This window comes from Lepidochelys kempii, chromosome 10, assembly GCF_965140285.1.
Source record: "Lepidochelys kempii isolate rLepKem1 chromosome 10, rLepKem1.hap1, whole genome shotgun sequence".
Taxonomy (NCBI): domain Eukaryota; kingdom Metazoa; phylum Chordata; order Testudines; family Cheloniidae; genus Lepidochelys; species Lepidochelys kempii.
The window spans coordinates 80,162,035-80,174,706 of record NC_136389.1 but is presented as its reverse complement, the minus strand read 5'-3'; the positions used below and the strand labels follow the sequence as shown (position 1 = coordinate 80,174,706).

Below are 12,672 nucleotides of genomic sequence, written 5' to 3'. Positions count from 1 at the left end.
TATGAAAAGACCCATGTACATTCCAGATGTTTACTATGCAAGGAGGGGAAAAATAAATTAGGACTTTTCTCCTTGCCTCTATTGAATATCTGTTGGAAATATTGCTCTAGCATAAATTCCTCCAGCAAGTCCAGAGGCACCGACAGGAGAGTGACGCTTTTCATTACAAACCTCCTGTAGCCTCCATCTCCTGGCCCATGGATAAAAACGTCACAGCAGTTAGACAAACTGGCTATTGAGTTCCACGTACAGAAGGGGTTTTTTGTTAGTGCGTGTGTGTGAAAAGCAGACCTTAAATCCACATTGTGCTGAAATTCCAAGCTCTTTTTCACCAGGCGGGAACAAAGATCATGCCGAAGTGTAGCTGTGAATTCAAGTTTCTTCCACAATTTTGCCTCCGTTCTGGTTTACTGAAATCATCTTAGATGAGGAGAGTTGGAAAAGTGGCTTCCTTTTACACTGATAGAGTTTTGCTGGGTAAAAAAAATCCAACAGCTGTACATTTCGCTTCCTAGAGACACGAGGACTGTGCATTCTGGATCTGCAAGAAACTGAATCAATCTAACTGTAACCCCTGTGGACCTGACCTTGGTTCTTGGGTGTCTCTGTGCTCATAGCTCAGGGAGAGGCATCTGTGCCTTGGAGGCAGGGGGGTCAAGGATAGACTCAGAATCCTGGGTGCTAGGAAACCAAGAGGGAGAGAGAGGAGATGCTCCTTCGAGCGGTAGAGGCCATGGGGAAGTTATTGCAGCAGGTGTCTAGAAGGCCACCAGCATGCCTGCTCAAAGATGCACACTGGAGGGGGGGGAGGGGCTGGTTTAATGTGTGGATAATTGACAGGTTAAGCCAAGGGCAATGAATTAGCCTAACCAATGAGGAAGGCTCTCGTGATGAGCAGGCCCCTGAGGAGCCATGTTATGAGGAGAGACAAGCCGTGTTAGGGTAGAGAGGAGCCAGCTACTGAAGGGAGAACATGCTTTTTGGAGAGCTGAGGAGTCCTATGCCTGCATGCAGGATCATCCCCAAAAGCTGGCCTCTAGGGCCTTGGCAGCCATAGACTTCAACTTGTTCCAGTCCCTGTTCATGGTAGCTCTCAGTTTATAGGTTTCAGCTGGGAAATCTCTTACCTAGTTTAGCACTAGGTTAGTCCCTTAGCTCTCTAGCTAAAGCAGTTATTATGCAGCAATAAATCCTTCTTGTTGCTAGCTCTGGAGTTCCTGCCTGCTTTAATCTGTAGCTGGGCTATACAGAATAAGAAATGAGGATTTGTGATTTTTTAGAATTATTTTTATATAGTCTGGGCCTGTTCCCTGAGTCCCTCTATGGGGAAAGTTACCTCAGAGGCAGAAGCAAGATACTTTTGGCAGTGAAAAATTCCACATGACCAGCATAGGATAGCATGGATCTTGACTGAGACTCTCAGACCCCTCCTACAGCTGCTGAGGGAGCCAGGCCAGGATTTGAACCTGAAGATCACCCACATCATGTAGTTTGTGAGTGCATCAACCCTTAGCTAGGTAGTTTGGGCCACTGAATGGAAGTTACCTATACAACAACTGTGACCTAAAGCATTGGGATAACTTGCTCTCTGTTCATTGACCCACATCACCCGCACCAGCCAGCCCCTATATAGTACACACTGGACATTATTCCCTTCTGGGGTAAGTCACAGGGTTGGGCATTGGTGACCATAAAAGTATTTGTTTGCACTGTTAATTAATGTTTACCTTTATTAAAATTACTTGGTTTGACACACCGTATGTCTCTGGGTTATTCCCTGGGAATCTCCATACATCAGGTGGCTGGGCAGGGTTAGACAATAGTTAGAAATTTTTCCTTCCAAGCAGCACCCGCTGGTACTTTTGCCAGGGAGTTGGAAGAACTGCCAAGTGGTTGTGTACTGGGACAAGACAATGAAAACACTCAGGCTTGGCTAGAGACAGGACCCAGAAGAACCCAGGCCTGTCTGCCAAACCCTCAAGAAGAATGGTGCCAGAGGAGGTAACCGAGTAGCATAGGGCCATTACATATTGATAGTTGTATTTGTAGTCTCTTTTAACCATGACTTGGGGGCCTCTGTGTGATGGCATGAGACAGCGTGCTCTGAATTAGTCTGGGAGCTACAGAGCAAAGGAGAACTTGAGATTTTCATAAAACTAAAAGTGACAAAGGGGCCTAAACTAAGGGGCCTAAATCCACATTTAGGCACGAATCAGGCCTTACTTTCAAAAGTGTTGAGACCCCACTAGTTCCCACTGACTTGACATGAGTCTTTTCACAGTTTAGCATCAGTGCTACTGGATCTTCAGCACTTTTGAAATTCAGGCCATATTTAGGTGCCTTCATGCGAATGTAGAAACATAACTTGAGGCACCTATTTACTAAAATCTTGTCCTCTGTCACTTTCCAGTAACCTCAATAAAGCATCCACTTCATATTTGTTGGAACTGAGTCCTGCCTCCCCTTTACCTTGTGAGACACCACAGAGTGTGCTATTTTCAATGGTTTTCCTTTAGGGAGCCACTTATGAACCCGAAATTACCCCAGATCTAGTCTTCTCATGGTATACTCTCCATCACCCAGGAAGTAAAAGAGTGCTGCAAGATAGATCTCATGTTATTTTGGCCCAATAGACAGCTCTCCTAAGCATTAAGAAATCTTGTGACAAACGCAAACCTCAGTACATAACCCATGCACGTCCCTATACTGAAAATCAAATCAATGCTTTTCAAAGGATCACTCATGGTGTGTCTTTCCATGATCACTTGTATTTACATTACAGCTTTCAAAACATTCAGTCCATATATGTTTCAGCTGAGTGGCACATGCAACAGACTATGTGAGGCTTCCATTTGCGCAGTTTAAAGGAACATTTTGACTCCTCTGTCAGCTTTGTGAGACCGATTTGTGGGAACTTGCTTCTGCCCCATCAGATTAATTGCTGTTAACATCATTTACCCAAGTTATTCGTTCTTCACAGTGAACAAGGAAACACGCATAATCCTGGCATATTAAAGGGAAATACATTTCATCATATACAACCTTGGATTTCAGCTATACATTAAAAACCTGACACCAACAGGGCAAGAGATTTGTGTTCACGAATTTCTCATGGCAGCATCGGATTGAAGTGACAGCCTACATTAGACGGGTGTAGAGATCTACATTTTCAGTAGAATGTGTGTGTGATTGTGCGCCCCATGTCTGGGGTGGTGTTCTTCACACTGTCACAAGAAGAGCTTGTGTTAAACAAATGCATAGTTTTAGTCTTAACTGTACCTCCACCTAAAGTACCCAGACCAGAACTCCCATGTGCACCAGGCCCCGTTCTGGCCACCATTGACGGAGCAGTGCTGCATTGCCTTTGAGCTCTCCAGCCACTCCTGCAGCCTTACCTAACAGCAGCAGCTCCTCCATACTTTTTGCATGTACAACAACCTTGACAGTGCAGAAAAGTGTGGTAATTTACAAATGACGCACACAGGGATGTATCTTTTACAAAATCATTTTTGCATAGATGCAAAAGCGCACGCCCTTGTCTGAGATTTTAGTCTATTGGGATAAGTCCATTTCTCACACGTTTGTCTTCCTCCTGAAGACAATGCGAGATGCATGAGGGTATATCTGAGGGCAGAATTTAGCCCAGAGCGGCATACTGCAGTACATGACAACTGTAAGAAATATAGACTAAAGAAGAAAATAGGGCGACTGGCAGCTCTTTGGGCTAGGTAGTGCCTACCTGATCTTGAATCAGGTGTATCATGAGCTTTTACCCACTGCTGTAAATGAGCTCAGAGGACACTTCAGTTTCTCTTCCCCTCTTTCCGGTGTCACCAGCTTCCCCCGCTCTCATGAAACAGAAAATAAAGAGTCCTGCACTCCGTCCCCAGCGCCTTTCCGCTGCTCTCCCCTTTCCTGGCTTCTATAATCACACCCATCCAGCCCATGTATCTAAAATCATGTTTTAAGGAAGAAACATCAGCTGTATTTATAGTGATGAGCATCTCCCATGCACTAACTCTAATAGTCTCAGCCTTCCCTTGTGCTCCCCGCAGCAGTTGGTTGTATCTCATTTTACACCGAGGCCATGTCCTCTTTAAACAGGACTACATCAAAGCAAAGTAGGAACCTTTTGGTCTGCACCTGCAGTGTCCACATGGGGGAGTTACAGAGCAGAACTTTGGAGCTCACCTCTATTCAGTAGTCCAAACTGCAGGGCAGTGTAGACATAGCATAAGCTCTTCTGACAAGGAACCTTCTTGTCTTTGGGTGGGTGTACAGCGCCAAGCACAACTGGGCTCAGATCTCCGATTGTACCTCAATACAAATTCTAAATATGTTCGTAAGATGTAAGAGCCACGCTCCAGCACTGAGGATATGCCTGGCCTTTCCTCACAGAACAAGAAAACACAGCCCAGCAAAAAGATATTTGCACCCCCGTGATAAAGGATGGGCAAGTCAGTACTGCTGGGTGTCTTGAGATGATGCAGTGCAAACCAATTTAGGTTTAAACAGAGCTTTCTGCTTGCCACCAAAATAAGCACCTTATAGTATCTCTAGACTCCATAAACCACAATGTCGATTTAAAGAACCTCTGTTCAAGTATTAAGGAGTGAAATATCTAATCCTGTTGAGTGTGTAAATATGTGAGTCAATCACTTAATGCTGGGAATTACCTACCCGTTGACAGTTGCTCTGCACAGCAATTAGTGTAGCCTTCAAAATCCCAGGATTCTATCTGCTAAACAAAACTGACAAATAAATCTGGACTGCAGGTAATAGCTAATGTAACGTGCATGTGCAATAATATTATTGTGGTTGCCAAGCGACTAACAGGAGGTACAGTGAAAAGAGAGAGAGAAAAGATTCTGAATAAAGGAACACATTCTGTCCTCTTTGTAAGATTCTCTATTTATGCAGCCTTTATCTGCTGTTGCCCAATAGTTAGCAGTGACGGTATGTGAACATAAAAGAATAACAACTCTGCAGAAGACAGTGAATGATTTATAATAAATTGGGGCCTGATCCAAAGCCGACTGAAATCACTGAGAGCCTTTCCATTGGCTTTCTTGGGTTTTGGATGAGGCCGTTGGTACCTAGATACTATGTTGATGAGTACGTTAGAAACAGACAGATGAAACAGAATTTAACACCTGTGCTCTATAGCCAGTGGAGTTCTTGTGACACTAAGGATCATGATTTCAAAACTAGGTGTTTACGTTCCTCCTGCAAAATACGTATGTTCTCAAATACAGAGAGAAATGATTCACGCAGTATATCCAGTTATGCAGGCTGGTACCTGTTTTGTGTGTGTAACTGTATCTTTTACACATGCAGTCACTTGTTTGTGTCCACTTATGCATATTGGAAGATGCAACATGGGCAACTAACTGTGGCCCCAAATGGCCTTTAACCTGTAGTACGGGCACCAGAAATACCCAGCCATGCCTTGCCTTGCCTCTAACGAACACAGCTGTAGTCAGAAAAAAAGCCCTTCTTTCCCCCCTTTGTCAATGGGAATTTGAGGGTGCTCAGGACACCTCTGGAGATGTTCTAGAACTCACAGGATTGGAGCCTAAGTGTTTGCTCTGCATTAAAATAAATAATGGACTGCCCTTTAAAAGCTGGCCTTCGGTTTTGCTCCTACACCTAAACAGATCATTTAGAAACTAAACATCTGACTCAGCCCACAACACAGGCTGTTTAACATCTGATGACATTGCTTGCTCCAGCCACTGTCTGTGCCCTCAAGTACTGGCAGGTGCAAAACTGAAGACTGAAGCTCCCTTTAAAAATTTGGTCCACCAGGTACAATAATACAGCCTCCATATGCTGAAGCATTGACTATTTGGGTACCACATAAAACGCCACAGTACAGAACATGGAGTTAGGGCAGAATGCAAGGCAAGCTAATGGCCCGAGATGGCCTCTCACTAAGTGTGCAGGAAAATGTGCCTCTTTTATTTCTTGTGGATGCCCTTTAGGTTGTTTTTCAAGTTCTACACAACTACTGAATATGCTGAGACCATGCACCAGAGTTAGAAAGCCAGGCACTGGGAGACATCAGGAGATCAGAGTTAGTACCATTAATCAACTCCTAACGAGATGCTAATTTCCCTTTTCTATTAACAAACACAGCATACTGTAAGGATACATTTTAAGGAACTGCTCAAACTTACCTCCAGTCTCATGAAAGTTGTTAAACTGCCACGTAACAACAAAAAAGAAAATAGGAAAGAAACTAGAGTCTCAACTCGCAATACTAATTTCACTGCACAATTACTGGCACCAGTTGTTCTATTGAAAATACAATAAAAACAAATAAGAGGAAAGTAAAAAACCCTCAGGGAAGAAAAGAAAGCAGCAATAGCAAGGCAACGGCAGGCACAGAATAATTGCTGGGTGTGTTATTCGTTGAGTATAATACCTATTGCGACTTTCACCCATTTTTCAGTCCACAAATGATTTGAATTAAACTCGATTTCTACTGTCATCGTTGTTATTCAAAACAGTGGCCCATGTGATTTATACAAATTTCAGCTTGTAGGTTGTTTGCCCTCTGTTCACTTTGCCTACTTACTATTTGTTGCTCAGGTGTGTGTTTTGTCACTTAAGTCAGATAGAATTGTTTCCAGGCCCTGATTTGGTTATTGAAATTAACAGCAGACAATGAAAGCCTGTGAAGAATTTTCAGAGGGATACTCATTTGTGCTGAGAGTCATTCATCTTTAGGGCTTTGGGGATATTTTAATCAGTACCTGGCTGCCACCCAAATACTTGCAAACAACGAAACAACAGCTTACATGTAACTCCGAATCAAACTCTCCATTTGCATTTGCAAATCTATCATTGTTTTATTCTACCAGCTCGGCTACACAAGCCATGAATCATTATGAAGAGATCAGAGGAAAGTTCCCCTCTGTTTAAAAAAGCGCTTAATCTCTCAGATTATAGTAGGATGTGTAAACAGATACGGTCTGGGGGATGGGAATGTCCCTAACTCTCAGGCTCACCCACTGTTTAGCCTTTTAGAGCATTCATAAATCGGTGGGCAATTTATGATGGAGATCAGTCCCCCACATACCATATAAGTTACGCTGATGGTATATTTTTTATTTACACAGAGCTAGTGAACCTGGGATCACAATCGCACTAAACCCCATTCCGGGTCAAACCCACCTTGATTTGGAGGATTTATGTGAGGACTTCTGCACCAGGTAAGGCCTGAGATGGAACCACATGGACAGAGCCACCAGAAGACCAGTTACACAGAGAAGCTCCCTGCATGCCACAATGGCGGGGCGAGGTTGTCTTTTTGCTCTCCCTGCATAGGCCAACATAGAGATCTGCATATGGGGTGTGCAGTGGATGGGTCCTGGAGTCATGATTACACAGCCTCCAAGGCCCTGGCACTCCAAGCAATACAGAGAGAGGGGCTGTGACCTTTATTCCAGCCCACAGGCTGTAGTTGCAACCATGGGTGGGACAGGTTGGAGTAGCTGATTTCAACCCCCATCTCCAGCTCACTTTATCCAACTGCTCAGGCTTAGTGTAGGTGAACTGTACTCCATCCTGTAACAGCACCTCTCTGTATCCAGCACAGTGCTTTGTGGAACCAAATTACAGCATCAGAGCAGAAACCTGTCTGATACCCCGAGCAAACACACACCCATCTACAGTATTTACTCCTGCAAGAAGCAGGGGTGTATAGGAGCCATTGGGGTATGTCTTCACTGCAAAATAATAATAATAATGGTGTGTTCTTAATTCAGGTTAGCTATCTCAGGTTCAAACAGCAGTGAAGACAAGGCAGCTCAGGCTCTAACTCGGGTTCAAGCGTGTAAGGGAGACTGGGGTTGAAATCAAGCTGTTAAAACCAGAGTTGCTGTGCCTTCCCTTCCCGAGTTAGCTAACCTGAGCTAAGAACTCCCGCTTTCTTGCAGTGAGGACATACTCGTGAATGCAGAGGCCAGACGCACTGAGCTCCATGTACCACCCCATGACCACTCTCTGGAGCTCACGCAGAACAACTGGGAGCAGCTTCAGGGTGGAGGCAGAACTGGGGCAGAACCATTTGGCCTTGCAATTCTTCTCCTGGCTACCTCGAGAAGCCAAAATTTAGCCCTTGACAGCAAAACATTTTTCTACGTAGAGTGTAATATGTTGGGGTTAGAAATAACTAGCTGGAACTAATACCTCTGGCCCTAAATCCAGCACTGGATGCACTGGGTAACACAGGCAAACCAGCACTCCTGTGGGATGCATCATAACATTTCATTGTTATTTCCCTGCGACTCTGCAATAGCAAAGGAATGTAGGGGCAGCCCAGAGTGTAGTTAAAATACGAGCGTGTATTACTTCTTATCCTGCATTTTTGTGCTGGCGTCATATCTGGTCTTGTTCAAGAGAAACGTTTAAGCCTGGGCAGATAACAATGTGCAGAGTGTGGCTGGGATAGGATCTCTTACACTGAACTTTTGGATTCCTTACAGTACAGAACTATATATTATCCCCTCTCTGGCTCCACATGATGTCTGTGAAAGATGCAGCTAGGAATACTCAAGTTCACCCACTGGGGAAACATTGTGTTACGTGAAGATTTCAGCTTTCCGCCCTTATCTTCAGCCCCAGTTGATGAAGGGCCTGGCGTCAGTCTGGCAATTCTGATGGCTCCCCATTAGCACCAGCGAGGGCTGCCTATCAGCAGAATGCTGGGGCAGAGAGCAGACAGGACTATCTAATCACATACCTTTTGCATTAGTGCTGCCATATATTTCTTCCATTTACAATCAGGAGACTGGACCGCACTGAATTTTCACAGGAATGAACTGTCAACAACCCCGTCCTTCCCAGGGCCTAAAAATGGGCCATGCAGCAGGGAGCTTTATCAGGGAGGCCAGTAGACTTCTTTTCTTAGACTTCCAGGCAATGGCCAGACCAGACTTGGAGTCCCCATGAGCGAGACATCAAGGAGACCTTTTCGAGATAACAGCAGTTCACTTGGCTCTCTTGAGAACGCCTCATGGCTGTTCCTTTTCAAAGCTGAAGTAAGGAAACTAGCTCAATTAGAGCATATCAGGAAACTTTGTGTCTCCTGGTTTGTTTACCTTTTATCAGTACGCTTAATATGCTTTCCTGCTTTTCCAAGAGGAGCAGGAGAGCTGCTTTGTAAGCTAACGTTTTTTAATAAAAAAAATAGCAGGCAGATTTTTTTAAAGCAACAAATTAGAGTTACTAATTGGACAACAGTGAACAACTGCTACCCATTTTTTGCTAGATGGAATATTTGGTTTCCTTTTATTGAATTTATTTGGCTGCATGATTAAATCCCTTTGCATCTTAGTGCCACACAGCTATACAGTCTTGCAGTTTAAATGCACACAACAGCACCCTAACATTGTCCAGGTTCTGTTTTGACATTCAGTGCAGCTGTGGGGCCGGTCCTGGAATCCTTTCTCAGGCAAGGCGCCTGCCTCCCCCGGGAGTTTGCCCTGAATAAAGAGGGCAGCATCAAGTCCTTACTTTGTAAAACATCTTCCAGACAACCTGCATCTTAAACCAATTTATGAAGTCAGGCCCCAGCCCGAGGGTGGACTCAGTGCAGATGGGCCCTCTGAGCCCATGTGGAGTCCCACTGAAGGTAGATTTATTAATGGTGGTTGAATTTTGAAAAGTTCCAAATCAGGTTTCAGGTGGGACAAGCACCGAACATCTTAAATGGGACCAAATTTTGCTTGCCATCGATGCCTGTGGGGCTAGCCATACAAAGCAAGCCAGATTTGCACCTATCTGCATCTCTTGAGGCTGGGATTTTCAAAAGAACCCAAAGGAGTTAAGCAGGCTCTCAGGTTAGTGGGAGTTGGGAACAAAATTCCACCAGGCTCCTTTGAAAATCTCAGCCTGAGATTGCAAATCTCAAGAGAACGGGTTTCCCTCTCACTGGTACTTCCTGCTCCTCCACTCAAGCTCTTGCTCCTCCAGTACCCATCTTCTCCTGGATTCAAGCTGGAAACCCTGCAAGAACCAGGATTTGGGCACTATTGCTTCCTGCACCAAGAACATCCCAGAATTTAGGAAGAAAAAATACCCTTTAAAAATGGATTAGAGATTGATAACGAGGAACCAGCAGAAAGGTAGGTACCATCTAGCTATACTTGGAAGGAGCAGGCCACATTATATGACCATCTTCTCTCTGTCCCTCTAGGAAATTCATTTCATCCAATACTTTTCAATGAGAGATGAAGCTGTAGCTCTGTTCCACAACCACCCATTTTGGCGTCCTTTGGGTAGGATACGGTAGCTTTGGAAATGCTGTCATCTATGCTTCAAAGTCCTGCCATAAAATATATCTGGCTGCAAAGTGATCTCTTGAAACCAATAAAACTTTCAGTAAGAGGAGTGAAAATACTAGTGTGAGCTCACCCACCCACAGCTTCGCCATGAAGTTTGGGTTCAAACAAATCCTGACACCCATCACCAACTACTGAAACCACCTGGGGCCCATATACACCCATCCCCACCCCAACAAAGTCAGTAGGAGTCTGCCATTGAGCTCAGTAAGGTCGGCCTTTCCTCCCGCAACTCCAGCCACATTCTAATTTGTAGTGCAGAGATGTTCCTATCATCGGGATTTTTCACATCACACCGGTCACAGGGTAACTACCTAGTGGCACAGGCACCAACTCCCGCCTTCGGCCCTGCCCGCAGCCCCGCCCCAACTCCACCCTCTCCCTGCCCCTATTGGACTCCTCCCCAAATCCCCGCCCTGGCCCCTCCTGTTCCCCCGAGCGCTCTGCATTCCTCCTTCTCCCCCTCCCTCTCTCCCTCCCAGCGCTTGCCACACGAAACACCTGTTTCGCAGCACAAGCGCTGGGAGGGAGGGGGGAGAAGCAGGACGTGGCGGTGTGCTCACGGGAGAAGGCGGAGGTGAGCTGGGGCAGGGGGACAGAGTGGGGAGCTGCCGGTGGGTGCAGAGCACCCACCAATTTTTCCCCATGGGTGCTCCAGCCCCAGAGCACCCACGGAGTTGGCACCTATGCCTGGTGGTACTAAGGGGTAACTCCTGCAAATGGGTCAAGCTGGGGGCACCTCAGTACCACTCGGGGCCCTGCAATGCACCCGACCAGATCCATGTGCAGGATCTAGCCCTAAGACTTCAACCATCCATAGCAGGGCAAAAGCCTTAGATACAGCAGTGCTGATGGGCTCTAAGTTTCATATAGTTTCTAACAAAACCGAGGTACAGTCAAAGCTTATGCCAACCCCTTCAATACAAATACCCGAGAAATTTGGGGTATTTGAAACCTACATCTGAATTGTGCAGCTCAGGCGCATATATATAAGCAGCCCTTGGTCCAGGCGCTCTGCAAGTTTCATGAGCCCAGTAGAACCTGACCTAATTCTCAGGCTTGTGACCCCCAATTCACCTGGTTTTAGGTTTCATGGTAAAGGTTCCGCACAGCTCTAATTCCAGGGCCAAAAGGGAGCGAGTGATTACAAACGGCTGCTACCTTAGCTGCCTGAAGACATTTAAAAAACTGCCTGTGTGAAACATTATACACATAATTTTATATATATAAAATTATGTGTATAATGTTTCACACAGGTTTTTTAATTCCACTGTTACTTGTCCCAGCTTATTTCTAGCAACAAAATATTATTTTTTGATTATCTATATATCTATATATCTATATATAGATATATATATCTCCAGGATTCAACACTATATATATAGTTAAACAAAAAAGTAACAGCAGAATCACTGCAGAAGTCTCTCCACCTCAAAAGCGAAGTGAATGCTACTCCATTAGAACATTTAAAAATAAGATCCAGGATTCAACACTCGTCACAACTGCCAGCTGTATTTGGGTCTCTCTTGTTTTCTTATTGATGCTTGTTGTGGAAGGGGGTGTTAGCTGGCCCCTCCCCACTTTTCCCACAGGGGTCTAACTCCCCTCTTCCTTACTCAGCAGAAATCGGGATTTGCTCTGCTGATTCCACAGAAGTTGCAGTGATTTGACCCCAGTGTAAGTGAGAGGAGAACGAAGCATGCCCAGGGAACACAAGAAGCAGCATTGTGGAAGCTCCTGTGTGAGTGTGCTATTGTGGCAGATGGTTCTTTCCACCCCAAGTACGCCCATAAAAGAGCGGCCTGCAAACTTCTGTGCAGGAAACATACGTGAATTTCACAAAGTCAAGGCGAATCTCTCAAAATGAATACGAAGAATAAGAAAATGACAGGAATATCCTGGGGTTCCATGACAACTTGGGACTTCAGGCCAAATTCCACCCTGACCAAGCATCTGAGACTGCACATGGCTCAGTGTCTCATTTTAGAGTCTGTAAACCCATCATCAATACGTATCCTTTCTCTATGAAAAAGAATGAGCCCTGTGTCCACTGACCAGTGCTGGAGGTGGGGCTACAGAGAACCTAGAAACTTTCCATCACTTCTAGACCCCATGAGTCCCATCCCCACATTTCATGGTTCTAAATGCTACACACCTGGGGCCAGAGGTTCCACTACCTTGCAGTTTGTGTAATCATAAATACTAGTGCAAAATGGGTGTAATAAGCTACCAAATCAGCCTGCTGCATTTAGCACCCACTTGGCACCGGTGTAAATACCTACACACAGCAGTATGGAATCAGGCCCAGTGCCCCTCTGGGGTT

The 12,672-nt window shown here is 45.2% G+C and overlaps 1 long non-coding RNA gene across 1 annotated transcript in view; it reads left to right on the top strand.

The window, feature by feature from the left end:
* The window catches only part of LOC144930930 (uncharacterized), a 42,623-nt gene extending 30,542 nt beyond the window's left edge, over window positions 1-12,081 (top strand). Inside the window, exons 3-4 of the long non-coding RNA XR_013636455.1 lie at window positions 7,125-7,217; window positions 11,970-12,081. This is a non-coding gene — a long non-coding RNA (uncharacterized LOC144930930). The remainder of the gene's footprint in view (window positions 1-7,124; window positions 7,218-11,969) is intronic.
* The last annotated feature ends 591 nt before the right edge of the window (window positions 12,082-12,672 follow it).